Below are 17100 nucleotides of genomic sequence, written 5' to 3'. Positions count from 1 at the left end.
ATCTAGAGCGACTTGAGAAAAGAAAAACCGCTCCATGTTATAATTTGAGCCGCGAACAATCAGAGGCTTTATATGCTTTAAGAAAAGAAGATAAGATTGTGATCAAAAAAGCCGATAAAGGTGGGTCTGTGGTCATTTTAGATTGGGTAAAATATGTGGCTATGGTTACAGCACATGTACAAGATGTGGATACGTAAGAAATGTTATCACAAGATCCCACGGAACAACTGCAATCCAAAATTGACCAACTAACAGAAGATGCCTTTGCAGAGGGTTTTCTAACTAACAGGGAAGTAAAATTCCTGCGGGTAAAATTTCCGATTTCACCAACTTTATATATGGTACCTAAGGTGCATAAAGATTTGCACAATCCTCCGGGACGCCCTATCATCACGACAATAGGTTCCCTTTTAGAGCCACTCTCTACTTTGATTGACGTTATTATACATCCTATGGTAGTAGATGCATCATCATATTGTAAAGATACGGGGCCTGATTTTAAAAAGCATTTACTCGAGTAAAAACCAGGTTTACTGGAGTAAATTCACTTTACTTGAGTAAGTGGGTTTTTGAAAATTGCTACAATATATGCCATTGACTTGTCTATAGGATTTACTCACATAAGTGCACTTTATTTGAGTAAATGGCTTTTGAAAATTGCTACAATAGTAGCTACATTTACGCATGTAACTCCTTTTGAAAATTACCCCCACGAAGCATATGTTGTCCAAATTACAGAATATACATGTAGAAGAACCAGTGATATTAGTCACTTTGGATATTAAATCCTTGTATACATCAATACCACAAGAGGATACTTTAGGAATTTTAGCAAAATATTTGGACAACAGAGAAAGCAAATGTTGCTTACCTGATGTAACAGGTGTTCTCACAGGACAGCAGGATGTTAGTCCTCACAAATGGGTGACATCGAGGATGGAGCCCACCACGGAAAACTTCTGTCAAAGTTTAAACAGAACTTTGACTGGCCCCTACTGGGCATGCCCAGCAAGGCACTGACCCTGCAGTCAGCAGGGGTCTCCCTTCAGTCTGATTTTCAAAGCTACAGGCAGTGCCTAGAAAGTAAAAATAAAACGAACCCAACACCGCGGGGAGGCGGGCGGGTTTCGTGAGGACTAACATCCTGCTGTCCTGTGAGAACACCTGTTACATCAGGTAAGCAACATTTGCTTTCTCACAGGACAAGCAGGATGGTTGTCCTCACAAATGGGTGAGTACCGAGCTGAGGATGTCCCGACTTGCACCAAATGTACCCAACGGTGTGCAGCAGGCACAACAACTGAGGAGAAATTTGGGAAAGGGCATCCGCACCCTACCGGGTAGGTGGAAGGGTGTTGGTACATCAGGTTGGAAAAAGGTTACGCAAGACAGACTGGCCGAAGATGGAGTCCTGTCTTCCAGCCTTGTCCAAACAATAATGGGCTGCAAAAGTATGGAGAGAAGTCCAGGTTGCAGCTTTGCAGATGTCCGGAAGCGGCACCGATCAAAGGTGTGCCACTGACGTCGCCATGGCCCTCACAGAGTGTGCTTTAACACGGTCTTGAAAAGGAATGCCAGCTTGCTCATAGCAAAAAGAAATGCAGTCCGCCAACCAGGAAGAAAGAGCCTGCTTACCCACAGGTTGTCCCAACTTATTAGGATGGAAAGAGACGAATAATTGAGTGCTCTTCCTGTGGGAAACTGTACGGTCTAGGTAAAAAGCTAGAGCCCGTTTACAGTCTAGGGTATGCAGGGTCTGCTCTCCAGAGTTGGAGTGGGGCCTGGGAAAAAAGATAGGTAGTACGATAGATTGATTGATATGAAACTCCGAAACTACCTTAGGTAAAAATTTAGGGTGAGTGCGGAGTACCGCCCGGTCCTGCAGGAGCTTAGTGTAAGGCGGATAGGTAACTAGGGCCTGTAATTCACTAACCCTGCGAGCTGAAGTAACAGCCAAAAGGAATAACACTTTCCAAGTGAGATATTTCAAGTCACAGGAGTGCAGAGGTTCGAAAGGAGGTTTCATTAGACGACCAAGAACCAGGTTAAGGTCCCAAGATGGGGCCGGAGGACGCAAGGGTGGCTTTAGATGGAGTAAGCCCTTAAGAAAGCGTGTTACTAGGGGTTGAACTGAAATAGGATTACCCCCAATACCCTTATGGAAGGCGGCTACCGCACTGACATGCATTCTGATAGAAGAGGTTTTAAGACCTGATTCAGAGAGATGCCATAAATAGTCCAAGAATTTGGAGATTGGACAGGAAAGGGGATCAAGGGACTGAGAAGTGCACCATGATGTGTACCTTTTCCATTTGTATGAGTAAGACTTTCTTGTGGAAGGCTTTCGTGAAGCTATCAGGACTCGAGAAACGGAATCTGAAAGGTTAAATGGTTGAAGGACTAACCTTTCAACATCCATGCCGTCAGGGACAAGGCTTGGAGGTTGGGATGGAGGAGGCATCCGTCGTTTTGAGTGAGCAGATGCGGGTCCATTCCCAGAGGAATGTGCCTGCGGATGGAGAGATCCTGGAGTATTGGAAACCATACTTGGCGTGGCCAGTAAGGTGCTATCAGGATCATGGTTCCTCCGTCCTGGCGTAGCTTCACGAGAGTCCTTGACACAAGAGGGAGTGGAGGGAATGCATAGAGCAGACCGGTTGTCCACTTGAGGGAGAATGCATCCCTCGGCCGAGAGTGCTGGCTCCGAATGAGAGAGCAGTAATCGTGCACTTTGTGTTTCTGAGGGGACGCAAAGAGGTCTATGCGGGGAGAACCCCACTTGTGAAACAGAGAGGTCGCTACCAGAGGATCGAGTGACCACTCGTGTGGGTGGAAGACTCGGCTCAGCTGGTCTGCCAATACATTGTCTACTCCCGGCAGGTAAGTGGCCCTGAGGTACATGGAGTGGGAGAGGGCTTCCGCCCAGATCTGCGCAGCTTCCTGACACAGAAGGAAGGAGCCTGTGCCTCCCTGCTTGTTTATGTATCACATGGCCACTTGGTTGTCCGTCTGGATTAAGATTATCTGATGAAAGAGATGATCTTTGAAAGTGCGGAGCGCATAGCGGATTGCTCGAAGTTCCAGGAAATTTATCTGGTGTTCGGCTTCCTCTTTGGACCATAACCCTTGGGTTTGAAAGTCATCCACATGGGCTCCCCAACCGATGTGAGAAGCTTCGGTGGTTAGGATTACTTGCGGATCCGGTGGAAGAAAAGGTAAGCCCTGAAGGAGGTTGACCTGAGTCGTCCACCAGGTTAAGGATAGGCGCAGCGCTTGTGTGACTGTGACTATGGAGGACAGAGGCTGAAAAGCTTGAATCCATTGGTGTCGTAGAGTCCATTGTGTTACTCTCATGGCTAGTCGGGTCATGGGAGTGACTTGAACCGAGGATGCCATGTGTCCTAGGAGAATGAGGAACTGGCGAGCCGTGGCAGTGTTCTGAGACTGGAGCTGGCGAGCCAGGGACATTAGGGTGTGGACCCTCTGAAGTGGAAGGTAAGCCTTTGCCTGTAAGGTGTCCAAGTCTGCTCCAATGAAGAATAAGGTTTGAGACGGGACTAAGCAAGATTTCTCGTAATTGACAAGAAACCCTAAGGAAAGGAGTGTTTGAATTGTCAATTTTAGGGAGGATTGAGCTATCTGTTGGGTGGAGGCCCTGATTAGCCAATCGTCCAGGTAGGGGTAGACGTGGACACCTTCCTTCCTTAAGAATGCTGCTACCACTATGAGACATTTGGTAAAGACTCGTGGGGCAGAAGCCAGACCGAAAGGTAGGACACGGTATTGATAATGGTCGTGGCCTACGAGAAACCGCAGATATTTGCGATGGGATTGTGTGATCGCAATGTGGGTATAAGCGTCCTTGAGGTCGAGAGAGCACAGCCAATCCCCTCTTTGTAGCAGAGGGAGCAGTGCGCCTAGGGTTACCATTTTGAACTTCTCTTTTTGAAGGTATTTGTTGAGGGCTCGAAGGTCCAAAATGGGACGTAGTCCCCCTGATTTCTTTGGTATTAGGAAGTATCTGGAATAGAATCCCTTGCCTCGTTGAGAGGGAGGAACGGGTTCTATAGCATTTGATTGCAGAAGAAGAGAGACTTCCTGTTGTAATTGAGCCAAATGGGTGGATAGACTCCACGCTTGAAGAGGCGGGGAGTCTGCCGGAAGAGTTATGAAGTTGAGGTGGTAACCCTGTGCGATAATTGTTAGCACCCACTGATCTGAGGTGATCTGCAACCAAGGTTGTAGAAAATGGTACAGTCGACCTCCTACAGGAATGTCTGGAAGAGGGGTTTGGCATGTGTTCCCTACAAGGGAGTCAAAGGCCAGCCGCAGGCCCAGGTGGAGGGGCTACAGTAGGCCTTTGTTTCCTAGGCTGACGCGGCTGAGGCCTAGTAGAGGATCGAGCTGGACGAGGCCTGGCCGATGGAGGGTAGTAACGGCGTGGCCGAAAGAACGACTTCTTAGAGTCCTTCTTAAGTGGTTGTTTGGAGGAAACCTCAGACGGAACAGAAGAAAGTTGTTTCAACGTCTCGTGGTGATCTTTTAATTCAGCTACAATTTGCTGAATTTGTTCCCCAAACAAATTGTCCCCTAAGCAGGGTAAATCCGCTAAACGATCCTGGACTTCTGGGCGAAGGTTGGATGATTTTAACCAAGCCCAACGTCTGGCCGAAATGGCAGTAGCTGAAACCTTTGTGGAGGCATCAAAGATGTCATAAGCCGTTCTGATCTCGTGCTTCCCTGCTTCAAACCCTTTGTTAAGAAGGGCCTGAAGCTGTGGCTGGTATTGGTCAGGTAATGTGTCAGCAAAATCTTGCATCTGTTTAAGGATGGCTCTGTTATATTGCGTCATGTAGAGTTGATATGAGGCTATGCGAGAAATCAGCATAGCTCCATGGTACACTTTCCGTCCCACACTGTCCAGGAATTTATTGTCCTTGACCGGCGGAGTGGAGGAGTGTGGCTTTAGACGCTTGGCCTTTCTTTGTGCGGACTCAACCACAACAGAGCGATGATCCAGTTGAGGCTTTTGAAAGCCTGGTGCTGACTGGACGAGGTATGTGGAGTCAGCCTTCTTGTTAACTGGTGATACAGATGAAGGAGATTCCCAGTTTTTCTTTAAGAGATCGAGAAACACCTGGTGAATGGGGATGGAAGCGATGATTTTTGGAGCATCCAAAAATTGAAGCAGTTCCATCATCTGGTGTCTGTCATCGGTCTCAGATTGCAGCTGAAAAGGTACAATTTCGGACATCTCCTTTACAAAATTAATAAAGGAGAGATCCTCTGGAGGAGATTTTTTTCTACTCTCTGTAGGAGAAGGCGGTGATGGTAAATCTGTGTCAGAAGATGTATCATCACCCCAGGTATCATAGGGATCACTTGGGGGTTGAAGCCCCGATGGACCAGGTTGAGGATCCAAAGGCATCGAAGGAAACCTTGGAGGAACCGGTGGTACAATCGGTACTGGGAACGGCATCGAGGGTTTCGGTGCTGCCGATGGAGTCGGTGCCGGTCTTGGAACCGATGGAGTCAAAGGATAAATCGGTGGAGATATTCGAGAAGGCACCGATGGGACCACCCCGGAAGGGGGAATCAGGAACGGTGTTTCTCCCGCCGATGAAAATCCAGTCGGAGACGATGGCGCTGTCGGTGCTACTGGAATCATCGATGGAAGGGCATGTACAAGTGCCTCCATACGTTGTAGTAGCGGTGCCAGCGCTTCCACCAAAGGTTCGGTGGTCGGTTCCTTCCTCGGTGGCGGAGTCGGTGCCGGGGTCGATGCCGGTGGCGGTGCCGGAATCGGTGCCGGAGACGGTGCCAATGGAGGTTGGAATTTTTGCATCGCTTTCTCGATGGCCTCCTGGACCAGCCGGTCCAGTTCTGCCCGGAGACCAGGGGTAACAATACCCGGCTCGACGGGAGAGGGAGGCTGAGGCAGAGCCGGAGGGACCACCGTAACCGGTGGGATCACGGCTCCCACACCCCGAGAGGGTGAGGGTTTCCTCGATGCCTGCGAACGAGACGTGGACGGTGCCAAGTCTGATCGAGGCCTCTTAGTCGGTGGCTCGGCTTGTTCAGAGGTCGATGACTGTGGATCCTCGACAGGCCGAGACTTGTGCCGTCGATGGCGATGCTTGTCCTTCCGGTCTCCTCGCCCATCCGGGGAGGGGACAGGAGTCGACGGCCGAGAAGTCATCGATGGTGGACGGTCACCGGAGGGTTGACGATGGTGGTGCAACTTCGACGGTGCCGGTTCCGATGATGTCGATGCTATCAATGGCGTTGGGGTGGGTGCATGGAAGAGGAGCCCCATCTTCTCCATCCTGGCTTTGCGACCCTTAGGTGTCATTAGGGCACATTTGGTGCAAGTCAGGACATCATGCTCACTTCCCAAACACAAAACACAAACCCTATGGGGGTCAGTGATTGACATAGTCCGGGTACAATCCGGGCATCGACGGAACCCCGTCGCCATGGCTTAAGGCCAAATTTAGTCGCGGGCTCGGTAATTGCCAACAGGCCTCAAGGGCCAAATTCGACGGTAGTCGAAGAAAAAAGGCAAAAAACTTACCGGTTTCCGCAGAGGTGACAAAAATTTGTCGAAGGGAGACCCCTGAGGGGCAAATTTTCTTCGGAAAGAAAAATACCGAATTCCTGTCAGGAACGTGGTAAGAGAGCTCCTTTCACCGCGTGGCAACTGCTGCGCGGAAAAAAGAAGACTGAAGGGAGACCCCTGCTGGCTGCAGGGTCAGTGCCTTGCTGGGCATGCCCAGTAGGGGCCAGTCAAAGTTCTGTTTAAACTTTGACAGAAGTTTTCCGTGGTGGGCTCCATCCTCGATGTCACCCATTTGTGAGGACAACCATCCTGCTTGTCCTGTGAGAACGTCCCCATCGGATTCCGACATCTTTTTTAATGTCTATTGCTAGACTAGCATTGTGTGAAAACTTTTTCACATTTTTGAATATTTGGTACAAGCAAATTAGCGGGACTGCCATGGGGGCAACAATGGCCCCAAGTTTGGCCAACTTGTACGTACGACAATTTGAAGAAGAAAAACTGTATTCACAAACACAATTCAGTCAAGTGTCCGATTGGACGCGTTATATAGATGATGTATTCTTTATTTGGCATGCGGATGTACAAGAATTACAGCAGTTTTTACAATGGATAAATACGCTAGATGAACATCTACAGTTTACCAGCACTTACCATCAAACGGATATTAATTTTTTGGATATTGCTATTAAATTGGCCAATGGGCGTTTCACTACTACGTTATTTCGCAAAGAGTGTGAGAGGTATACACTCTTACATTATACCAGCTTTCACCCGCAACAACTACGCAATAATTTACCGATAGGTCAGTTTCTCCGGATACGGAGAATTTGTAGTACACGAGCTGAATTCGTCCATCAGGCAGAATTTCTCAAGTTACGGTTGCTCGAACGTGGTTATCCGGTGAAATACATAAAAAAGGCTTATAAGAGAGCGTACAATGCTGAGCGGCAATGGTTGCTTCTTGATAAATCAACAGATTGTGAAGAGTCACGTATAGTATGTACCATACCATATTCCAATCTAGCATGCAAAATTTCGTCGCTGATACATCAACATTGGCCAGTTTTAAAAATTCATGATATTTTTAAGGAAGCTCCGATTATAGCATACAGTAGAGGTAAAAATGTGGGGGACCTAGTGACACATTCCTTCATGTCTCCAAAAAGTCAGAGCAGTATGAATGACAACATCGGTCATTGGCCATGTAAGCATTGCTCTCTGTGCAGTCAAGTCATAGAGGGCAAATCTTGGATTGATAAACATGGAAAAGAGCATAAAGCACGGCAATATTCTTCTTGTGATACATCCAGAGTGATATATATCATCGTTTGCCCCTGCAATTTGTATTATAGAGGACGCACGAAACGGCAAATACGAGTGAGATTAATTGAACACTGTAGCTGCATAGCCACCGGAAAAACTATGGCTCCAATGGTGGCTCATTGCCAGGAAAAACAACATACTTTTCAACAGCTACAATGGCGAGTGTTAGAGGTAGTTACAATGCATAAGCGAGGTGGCGATCCTAATTTTTTGTTAAATCTTAAGGAGCAACAATGGATCTTCTGGATGCATACTGTGAGTCCATCGGGCTTGAATAGCATGATTGAGTGGTATTCATTATAATACCAGAAGTGACGTGATATATACGTCACATGAGACAGGGGGTTTAAAAATGGAGGCGGGAAATACAAAACCGGAAGAGAAGGTCTAAAAAAACGCTGAAAGCCATGATGGTGGAAAACTGAGTAAGTAGTGTTACATCGTTGGGACTTGGTTATAATTTAAAGAGTGATTATTCATGTTGCAATATGTTTATGTTTATGGCGCAGAATATCGCCCTTGAGGAAGGACGACAACGTCCGAAACATTGTACAGTGTCGGGCACGGACACAGTATGGCAATGTGAAGATTTGACACATTGCTTTAGATCATCGGATGTGAAGAACTTTGGGCTACAACATTAAAAAACAGGATTTATAAGCTAAGTAATTCTATCATGCACTTTGGATAAATCGGGAAAAGTTAAATGTTTGATGAAAACAGTTTTAAATACACGGAGCACTTTACTTTTCAAGCACAAAAAATATGAAAAAAACAAATAAGGACTGACCAATGATTAAAAATAAGGCAGAGTGAAAAAAAGGCATGTGTTGCCGCACAATGATGCCTATTATGAAGGTCATGTAATGGTTTGCGTCGCTAATTGGAGTTCATTAGAGTGGCGGGGATTTTAAATAATACTGCTATCATACAATAGCAACATACAATCTGAATGCCTTATTTTAGCACAGTGATTATTCTCATCAGAGATTCATTTTAAGGCATTACAGTCATTTAAAATACTTTCAAAAGAATGCATGTCTCTTTTAGACTATAAGAGTATGCAAGAGATTAAGAGCAACATGATAAAGCCACCTAAATCACTCACAAATAGTTAATGTTAGATTATGAAAACTAAGAAGGTTAATAAAAAAAATCCTGCTCTCACTTAAAAATGACAGAAGAATAGATGCAAATTACTAGCAATTACTGTGGCAGTATTAAAATATAATGTATTCCTATTAATATTGAACAGAATTAAGTTGAAATATGCAAAACATAAATGCAAAGCATAATTTAGAAAACCAAATTCATGGTCATACTTTGAAATCCATCCTGAATAATTCACAAGCAATTTCATGGACATGACCAGGTTTTCACGAAAAAGGCTGCTGTTATATCATGTAAGTCATATTCTATTAGCAATTACTGAATGCTGTATTGCTGTATTTGCTGTTTCGCAATCTAAGAATGCCTGCAGGATTATGTGATGCAATTTTTGTCAGCATTATCTCTGTCGTCCAGTGACATAAAAATCAAGAACACAGGTAAAGAGCTATTTTCAAACAGTCTTCCAATTATCCAACATTTAGGGCCTCATTTACTAAGCACTTTTCCCATAGACACAGAATGGGAAAAAAGCCTTTGTAAATCAGGCCCTTAATGTGCTTAAGATATTTTAATATCTATAAAAGGATATACAGCAAAAACTATAAAATTGTTTCATGGCATCAGACAAATCCTGCATTTTTATTATAAAATCTGAAGTATTTTTTGTTTTCCAAGGTACTTACCAAAACAGTGCTGTGTTTAATATTTAGAAATTCAGTAAATTCATAGTACTGTATTAAAGCAACTAACTGTTTCAGTGCCAGTTTAGTTTTAGGGTCATTTTAATGTTATAAAATGTTTATTTGGATTTATACACGGAAAATGTTTTAACAGCATATAAATGATTTAATAGTACAGTGCAATGAATCAAATTATGGCCAGGAAAGAAAATACAGCAATTTGGGAGGTAATTTTCAAAGAGATACTTGGAGGTTGTGTTACGTGTGCCGTCCGCGGCAGACCCGCGGCACGGCCCCCTCACATTTCCAGAAGGACTCCAGTCTCTGGTTCCTCCTCACTAGCAGTGGTGGGCCACCAGCTTCATGCTCGGGCCTTCCCCGGTGCCTCCGGCTTAGCCATAGTCCCCGGCATTCCCGGTCCTGCTGGTACTGCTCATCGGGCTTCTCCGCATGGCCCGCGGAGAGATGCCACTAGGCGTGCACGCATTACTGATCCTTAAGTAGGGACCGCGACAGAAAACTAACCGCAGCCCCAGATGATGATGTCAACCTATTCATAGCATTTAAGCTCAGGCTCCACTCCATAGCGTTGCCTTTGCAACAGGTCTCCTCGTTTGTCGAGTACTCGTTGCTACTAAGAGATTCGTCTCTTCTCTGCGTTCATGATCCTCATTGTTCCTGATCACTGTTTCCTCGTTCCTGCCCTGCTCTTGCTTCGGATTGACTACACGGACTTTGACTCTGCTTCGCTTGACTACACTACAGTCTATCTCCAGTCCCAGACCTCTGATTCGCCTGACTACGCTACAGCCTATCTCTAGACCCAGACCTCTGCTTGTCCGGCTACTTATTGCCTATCTTCAGACCCCAACCTTTGCTTCATCCGACTAGGCTATTGACTATCTCCATGATCAGACCTCAGCTTTGCTTGACTACGCTATTGACTATCTCAGTGATCAGACCTCAGCCTTGCTTGCCACTGCCTCTGGATCGCCGCCAGCCCTGACTCAAGCTTACCATTGGACATCTTTTCTGTGTTGCGTCCGTCGGTCTCAGACGGCTTCGACCTCTGTGCCTCAACTTTCTTCCTTCTCTCTCCTCAAGCCTTGGGAAGATGGCTGCTGCCGCGACTTCATGCCGCTCTCTCCGGTGTCCCCGGATAGGCAACGGCGACGGTGTTCGCCATGATTTTCCTGAGGGCCTCCTAAGGTGCACGTGCACATGCCACCCACATCTTTATCCCATCATGGCGGGAATCTCGGGGGCGTCCCCTCCAAGTGATGTCATCACATCCTGGTATTTAGCCTGCCCTTCGTTTGCTAACAAACTGACAGGCAGATACAGTACAATGCGCTCTGACGGTGCGCACTGTTAGCCGGCATTTGGACGCGGTTTTCGACAAGCTAGATTTACCCCTTATTCAGTAAGGGGTAATAGCGCGTCCAAAATACGCATCCAACCCCCCTGAACATAATAGTGCCCGCAACATGCAAATGCATGTTGATGGCCCTATTAGGTATTCCCGCGTGATTCAGTAAGTAAAATGCGCAGCCAAGCCGCACATTTTAGAATGTGCGCCTTTCAGAAATTAGCACCTACCCAAAGGTAGGCGTTAATTTCTCCGGGCACCGGGAAAGTGCACAGAAAAGCAGTAAAAACTGCTTTTCTGTGCACCCTCCGACTTAATATCATGGCGATATTAAGTCAGAGGTTCTGACAATTACAAAAAGTTAAAAAAAAAAAATTGAAATCGGCCTGCGGCTCACGGGTTGAAAACCGGACGCTCAATTTTGCTGGCGTCTGGTTTCCGAGCCCGTGGCTGTCAGCGGGCTCGAGAACCGATGCCAGCAAAACAGAGCGTCGGCTGTCAAACCCGCTGACAGCCGCCGCTCCTGTCTAAAAAGAGGCTCTAGGGATGCGCTAGTGTCCCTAGCGCCTCTTTTTGCCGCAGGCCCTAATTTAAATAAATTAATTTAGTGAATTGCGCGCACAGGAGAGTGGCCTGTACGCGTGCCGGGAGAGCAGGCGAACGCCCACTCTCCCGCAACTTTTACTGTATCGGTCTGTGAGTTAGCAAGGATTGGATTGCCTCCAGTCTAAGCTGCTCTGCCGCTTCCCAGCTGCCACAGGAAGCTCTCTCTGCCCTTCGGGATATTTCTTCACTAACTTGGGTACCCGCTCCTCGGGGGCCCTTCTGCTCTATCTCAGGTACCTATCTTGGGATACCAGGTACTCGCTCCTCGAGGGCCTGCTCTCCCTAATTGGGTGCCTGCCATTGAACAACTTCTGCCTCCAAGGACCTACAACTATACAGCTTCTGCTTCAGTGAGTACTAACCCTTTCAGTCTGTCTCACCTTCAGCTTCAGTGCTCTACGACTACATCTGGGACCTGTCACTGCTTCGCCACGCTGCCTATCACCTACTCGAGTGTGAGATTGGTCTCCTCTGCTGAGGACCCCTGGACTACTTCTGCTGGGTTACCTTCACTGCTGCCCACTCCCCAGGCAGTGCCATCGAGCTGTATAATAAATACAACTTCTCTGTGTCTGTGTATATAGAGTCTAGCCTAGTACTGTGGTTCCTCATGGGACTCCTCCCCGTGGGAGTGACCATCACACAGTACCCAAGAATCCACCCCAAGACCTCATAACCATAACATTCTGCCTACTCCCTGGATGTGGATTCATCAGGCTTCGGCCTACTTTTGCTCGAGTGCCCTCTGTCTACCTTCGTTCCCTGGCGCCCGAGTTTACAGGACATTATCCAGTCCAGGGTAGGACTGCACCATCTCTCACCTGCTGTCTCTGGGCTGAATCAACTTCTCCTCCAACTCTACACAGAGGATCACCTAAGTCCTGCTGGCCCCAGCACCCAAAGTCTCAACCTGCGGGGAACGAAGGCTGGTATAGGTGAAGCTCCAGCGGCCTCTGTCTATCAGCCCACTCCACCTGCCAATGGAGGGGACCTGTAAATCCTTGCCTACGGGTTGCGTCAACCCCACCTTGGCCCAAGGGTCCACCTCCAACGCAACAGGTTGCATGCGTAAAATTCGCATATATGTACATAAGTAGCATATACACGCATATATTCTATTTTATAAACTTCAAGAGTAAGTGCATGCCTGCAATATCATGCATAAATGTGAGCAGGGAAAAAATAATCAGTTTAAGGGCCTTTGAGGGTGAGGTTCAGAAGTGCATGCACAAATTGTAATTTTGTGTAAAGATAGCAAATGTTCTCATAGGACAGCAGGATATTAGTCCTCACATATGGGTGACATCATCAGGATGGAGCTCAATCACGGAAAACTTCTGTCAAAGTTTCCAGAACTTTGGGCCCCTACTGGGCATGCCCAGCATGGCACTAACCCTGCAGCCAGCAGGGGTCTCCCTTCAGTCTTATTTGAAAGCTACAGGCAGTGCCAAAAATAAAATAACAAAACGTTACGAACCCAACACCGCGGGGCAGCGAGCGGGTTTCATGAGGACTAACATCCTGCTGTCCTGTGAGAACACCTGTTACAGGTAAGCAACACTTGCTTTCTCACAGGACAAGCAGGATGGTAGTCCTCACATATGGGTGAGTATCGAGCTGAGGATGTCCGAACATGCACCAAATGTACCCAACGGCGTGCAACAGGCACAACTGGGGTAGAATATATAGAGGGCATCCTGAACCCCACCGGGCAGGCGGAAGGGTGTAGGTACGTCACGTTTGAAATAAGTTACGCAGGACAGACTGGCCGAAGATGGAATCTTGTCTTCCGGCTTTGTCCAAGCAATAGTGGGCTGTGAAAGTGTGGAGAGAACTCCAGGTGGCAGCCCTGCAAATGTCAGGAAGCGGCACCGATCATAGGTGTGCTACTGAAGTCGCCATGGCCCTCACAGAGTGTGCTTTAACATGGTCTTGAAAAGGAATGCCTGCTTGCTGGTAGCAAAGAGATATGCAGTCCGCCAACCAGGAGGAGAGAGTCTGCTTACCCACAGGTTGCCCTAATTAGTTGGGATGGAAAGAGACGAATAACTGAGTGTTCTTCCTGTGGGCAACTGTACGGTCTAGATAGAAACCTAGAGCCCGTTTACAGTCAAGGGTATACAGAGCCTGTTCCCCTGGATTGGAATGGGGCCTGGGAAAAAAGGTAGGTAGTATGATGGATTGATTAATGTGAAACTCTGAAACTACCTTGGGTAAAAACTTAGGGTGAGTGCGGAGTACCGCCCGGTCCTGCAGGAGTTTAGTGTAAGCGGATAGGTAACTAGGGCCTGTAACTCCTAACCCTGCGAGCTGAAGTGATAGCTAATAGGAAAATCACTTTCCATGTGAGATATTTTAGGTCAAAGGAGTGAAGAGACTCAAATGATGGTTTCATGAGCCGAACAACAATCAGGTTAAGGTCCCAAGAAGGGGCCGGAGGACATAAAGGTGGCTTGATATGGAGCAAGCCCTTTAAAAATCGTGTTATGAGGGGTTGAACTGATATAGGAACATCCCCGACACCTTTATGGAAGCGGCTACCGCACTGACATGCATTCTAATGGAAGAGGTTTTTAGAACTGACTCTGACAGATGCCAGAGATAGTCCAAAAACCTTGGGATTGGACAGGAAAAGGGATCAAGGGACTGCGAAGTGCACCATGATGTGTATCTTTTCCATTTTTAGGAATAAGATTTTCTTGTGGAAGGCTTCTGTGAAGCAATCAGGACACGAGAAACCGAATCTGAAAGGTCAAGTGGTTGAAGGATTAACCTTTCAACATTCATGCCATCAGGGACAAGGCCTGAAGATTGGGATGGCGTAGGCATCCGTCGTTTTGAGTGATCAGATGCGGGTCCATTCCCAAGGGAATGTGCCTGCAGATGGAGAGATCCTGGAGTATGGGAAACCACACTTGGCGTGGCCAGTGAGGTGCTATCAGGATCATGGTTCCCTTGTCCTGATGTAGCTTCAGAAGAGTCTTCGAAAGAAGAGGAAGTGGAGGGAATGCATAGAGCAGACTGGTTGCCCACGAGAGAGAGAATGCATCTCTGGGCTGAAAGCGCTCGCTCCGAATGAGGGAGCAGAAATTGTCGACTTTGTGGTTCTGAGGGAATACAAAGATGTCTGTCTGGGGATAACCCCATTGTTGGAAGTTGAAGTCCGCTACCGAGGGGCTGAGAGACCACTCGTGCAGTTGGAAGACACGACTCAGTTTGTCTGCCAAGACATTGTCCACTCCCAGCAAGTAGGTGGCCCTGAGGTACATCGAGTAGGTAGGGCTTCCGCCCAAATCTGCACAGCTTCCTGACACAGAAGAAAGGAGCCTGTGCCTCCCTGCTTGTTGATGTACCACATGGCCACCTGGTTGTCCGTCTGAATCAGGATGACGTGATTTGACAGGCGTTCCTGAAAAGCCCTGAGAGCATATCGCATTGCTCGAAGTTCTAGGAAGTTGATTTGATGTTTGGCTTCCTCTGGAGACCAAGACCCTTGTGTCTGTAGATTGTCCACGTGGGCTCCCCACCCGAGGTTGGAAGCGTTGGTGGTGAGGATGAATTGAGGATCTGGCACTTGAAAGGGCAGTCCCTGGAGGAGATTGTTGTGATTTTTGCAACAGGCGAGAGACAGACGGAGTGAGTCAGTGATGTGAACAATGGTCAACAGAGGCTGAACTGCTTTAGTCCATTGTGACCTCAGAGTCCAATGCATGAGCCTCATGGCCAGGCGGGCCATTGGTGTGACATGGACTGAGGACGCCATGTGTCTTAAATGGACGAGGAATTGGTGAGCTGTTGCTGTATGCTGAGACTGCAACTGGTGAACCAGAGACACGAGAGTTAGCGCTCGTTGTTGAGGTAGAAAGGCTTTTGCCTGTAAGGTGTCCTAGTCTGCCCCAATGAACGACAAGGTTTGAGATGGGACTAAATAGGATTTCTCGTAATTGACAAGAAATCCTAGAGAAATTACAGTGTGTAGGGTCAAATTGAGGGACAACCGAGCGGCTTGCTGGTTTGGAGTCCTGATTAACCAGTCGTCGAGATAGGGGTAGACGTGAACACCTTCTTTCCTGAGAAAAGCTGCGACAACTACGAGACATTTGGTAAAGACTCATGGTGCTGATGCTAGGCCAAACGGAAGCACGCGGTATTGATAGTGCTTTGGGCCTACTAAAAACCTGAGGTACTTGCGATGAGCTGGAGTTATTGCAATGTGTGTGTATGCTTCCTGAAGGTCCAGAGAGCAGAGCCAGTCTCCTCTTTGCAGAAGAGGTAGAAGTGAGCCCAAGGTTACCATCTTGAACTTTTCTCGATGTAGGTACTTGTTGAGAGCACGTAGGTCCAGAATTGGACGAACTCCCCTGGATTTTTTGGGGATCAAAAAGTATCGGGAATAGAACCCTAGGCCTTGCTGCGAAAGAGGGACGGGTTCTATTGTTCTTAACTGGAGAAGAAGGCAAACCTCCTGCTCCAGAAGGACAGAATGGTCGGATAATCTTCATGCTTGCAGAGGTGCTGAGTCCGGTGGAAGAGCAAGAAAGTTTAGGTGCTAACCCTGAGCAATGATTGCTAGCACCCGTTGGTCAGTTGTGATTGATTGCCACATGCCATGAAAGTGGCACAATCGACCTCCCACCAGTATGCTTGGCAGAGGAATCAGGCTGCTGCTCTCCAATTAAAAGTCAAAAACCTGAAGCAGGCCCCGGCTGCTTGCGGCTTTTACTTTCGGGCCTGGTGAGGCTGAGGTTTTTGAGAAGGCCTCGTAGTTCAGGACCTTGCTGGTGGAAGATAGTACTTCCTTGGACGGTAGAATGATTTCTTAGAGTCCTTCCTAAAGGTCTGTCTTGAGGGGAAGTCGGAAGGTATCGATGAGAGCTGTTTAAGGGTCTCATGATGGTCCTTTAATTCAGCCACTAGTTGCTGGATCTGTTCACCAAACAGATTGTCTCCTACACATGGCGGGTCAGACAGCCTGTCTTGTACTTCTGGGCGAAGGTCAGAAGATTTGAGCCAGGCCCATCGTCTTGCGAAATGGCAGCTGCAGACACTCTAGTAGAGGTGTCGAAGATATCGTAAGCTGTTCTTATCTCATGTTTTCCTGCCTCAAACCCCTTGTTGACAAGGATTTGAAGCTGTTGTTGGAATTGGTCAGGCAGGGTTTCAGAGAAGTCCTGTATCTGCTTGAAAATGACCCTATTGTATTGGGTCATATACAGCTGGTAAGCAGCAATTCTGGAGATGAGCATGGCCCCTTGGAACACTCGTCAACCAATATTGTCTAGGAACTTGTGTTCCTTAACAGGAGGGGTAGATGAGTGAGGCTTCATTCTTTTTGCTTTCTTTTGAGTCGATTCCACCACCACTGAGTGGTGGTCGAGCTGAGATTTTTGAAAGCCTAGGGCTGATTGTACTAAATAGGTAGTGTCAGCTTTTCTATGGACTGGGGCAAC

General features: G+C 47.4%; 1 protein-coding gene across 2 annotated transcripts in view; it reads right to left on the bottom strand.

Annotated features, from left to right (window-relative positions):
• Nucleotides 1-17100, bottom strand: part of STPG2 (sperm tail PG-rich repeat containing 2) — a 1290079-nt gene that overhangs the window by 707854 nt on the left and 565125 nt on the right. The window lies entirely within an intron of this gene.

The sequence above is a fragment of the Rhinatrema bivittatum genome, chromosome 1 (genome assembly GCF_901001135.1).
Source record: "Rhinatrema bivittatum chromosome 1, aRhiBiv1.1, whole genome shotgun sequence".
Taxonomy (NCBI): domain Eukaryota; kingdom Metazoa; phylum Chordata; class Amphibia; order Gymnophiona; family Rhinatrematidae; genus Rhinatrema; species Rhinatrema bivittatum.
Note: the sequence above shows the minus strand (reverse complement) of the source record. Positions and strands in the feature narration are given on the sequence as shown.